This window comes from Lolium perenne, chromosome 1, assembly GCF_019359855.2.
Source record: "Lolium perenne isolate Kyuss_39 chromosome 1, Kyuss_2.0, whole genome shotgun sequence".
Lineage (NCBI taxonomy): Eukaryota > Viridiplantae > Streptophyta > Magnoliopsida > Poales > Poaceae > Lolium > Lolium perenne.
The window spans coordinates 110,935,019-110,937,468 of NC_067244.2; the positions used below are offsets into that span (position 1 = coordinate 110,935,019).

The 2,450-nt window shown below is 45.3% G+C and overlaps 1 long non-coding RNA gene across 1 annotated transcript; it reads left to right on the forward strand.

The window, feature by feature from the left end:
* Nucleotides 1-204: 204 nt before the first annotated feature.
* Nucleotides 205-2,202, forward strand: LOC139838967 (uncharacterized). Its single transcript, XR_011756758.1, has 2 exons — nt 205-647; nt 1,977-2,202. It is a non-coding gene; the product is annotated as an uncharacterized lncRNA (long non-coding RNA).
* The last annotated feature ends 248 nt before the right edge of the window (nt 2,203-2,450 follow it).

Genomic DNA, 2,450 nt, shown 5'->3' on the forward strand with positions numbered 1-2,450 from the left:
TGTGTCTGTTTTTGAGAAAACACCCTGCATGTCTGTAAAGTAACCCGGGGTCCTTCCCCCGACCGAAAATGATTTTCGGGTCCTTCCCCAATTAAAAATAAACCCTGTTTTACTATTTTAACTAATAAAAACTAATCTGCTAATAACTTTTAATTGGTAACTCGAAATTAAAAGTGTTGTATATGAATTTTGATCAGAAAAATGCACTGAACATGAATATGCTATCCATTCATCTGTTTGCATCTCGCATCATGTCGCGCGTTGATAGTTGTGCATTTCCACCTCACATATATGCGGAGTATTTCGGAATTCCAACTAGGTTTTCCCCGCTCCGTTTAATATTGAAGTAGCTCACCCCTGCCATGTTATGCCATGCTATTCAACCCTTAACTTTGCCGGTAGAAAATGCAACTCCAACCTAATTTGTTTGTCCGGGGTTCCGACTCCGATTAAATTGGATAAGATGCATTGCACCATCTATGCCATGTCATGCATATCATCATGAACATGCTGGATCTTCTTTATCCGTAGTAGTAAGGCTTGCATACGTTGTGTGTTCCAGCATTTGCTTCTTCCCGGATAGGATCGCGAAGTGGTGTGGTGAGATACGACAAGTTCTCCGGATGTTCCTCGGCGAGCTTTAACAGGCAAGCATTTTCCCTTATACTCCTGTCCCTGCAGGAGTTGCTCACCTATTTTATTTTGCCTTCTCCCTCATGCTATCCTTAAGTTGCGTTCTTGTCACGTGTCCCTTCCACTTGTTACCTCAAGCAGCCTATATTGACTCCACCAACCACCTACAGCTATTGTTTGGTTATCGGGTCTGCCTTGCGAGTCGTAGTGCATGCTAGTGCTGTTTTATCTCGTTACCGTTACTGTTATCTTATCGGGATATGTTGGGTTGTTGGGAGGTTATCACATGCTATATCAGTTGATGGAGATACACATGTTTTACTTATTTGCTAACAACTAAAATTGTAAGCAGAGGCATCTGTGAGCCCCTTTGCGAAAGCATCGGAACTTTGACTTGCTAATGTCCCCTAGGACCCGAGTTCTTGTTATCTGTTCCGAGATTGAGCGCTCTACCCATGCGTGGGGATTCACTGGGACCCCCCTCACCCATTACCTTTTCTCGAGTTAGTTGAAAAGGGGGCCACAACCTTGGTTTTATTTGGTGCACGCATATTTATTACTGTTGCCTTCGGGTGTTTACTTCCTGTTGCCTTCGGGTGGTTTATTTCTGTACTGCACTGCATAATTGCTAGACGACTTATCTAGTGCTTGGCCGTTAGTGCCCGCCTAGACGCCTACGCAACCTCTGAGTCCGTCTCGGTGTACGGCCGAACTTCGTCACGGGTAGCTTAGTTGGGTGGCCCCCCTAGACTTTCTTGTTGAACTGGGAACGGTCTTGTTGTGAGACATCGCCTGTAAGAAGCGGGTCGAGCATGCGTATGGTTACATTTGGGCAACCCCTGCAGGGTGTACATCTTATCGATAAGCCGTGTCCGCGGTTATGGACGACTTGGAATTGTATAGCTTGATCATAGAACAACTTACACCGTTATCTTGTTGCTAATAATCTGATAATAACTTGCGTAGTAATATAGCCTTACTACAACCGTTACCCAATAAAACTTGTCCACCGTTGAGTGCCTTTTACATTGCCTCTTCGCAATTGTTGGAGGGGATATGTGTAATCGGCTGGGTTATGTTTGTGTAGTATTTTATCTGTTACCTTATGCGCTCTCTCACCTTCTCTGATTAGACGAATGTTGTAGAGTGTCTTTATAGGTTTTTAGTGCTTGCGCTGCCGCTTAACTACACCATATTGCATATGACGTTCCTCTTGCGTCCTCTAAGTCCCCTGCGTGCCTCAAGTACAAAGGACGACTGGTTGACGAATGCTTATACGTCTTGAAGTCTTGTTAAGTACGTACCCGTACTTATTGCTGCTTCTACGGGATATAACCGGGCAGGTATGAAGATATGTTCGATGAAGACGACGTTAGCAAGGTTACCCTTCCGGCTTGGCCTGGGCAGGGTTATGGACGCCACTGGTTATCTTCAGGACTCTTAGTCCAATTTGTATCTTGTTCGTACTCGGACGTATTCGATCTTCTGTATGATTTGGATCTTTGTATGTATCTATTTGTATCTTGACTCGTTGGAGTCGTTGTTGTAATATATGTATCTTGTGGGCTCTATTGTAATCCTGTTGTAATGTTACCGCTCGTGTTAATTCCTCTGGCATCACGCGTGTGATTTGTCGCGCACGTCATGTCGGAGGGCGTCTCCGAATCGATATCGTGCGGATTTCGGCGGGATCGCTGGGATCCTCGTGGTACCGGTTCCGGGGCGTCACAAGTTGGTATTAGAGCTCAGGTTGACGGTACCCCACTAGTCCAGCCTATAGGATAACCTTGCCAACGGTCGTTGAGTTTAGAGCGTCC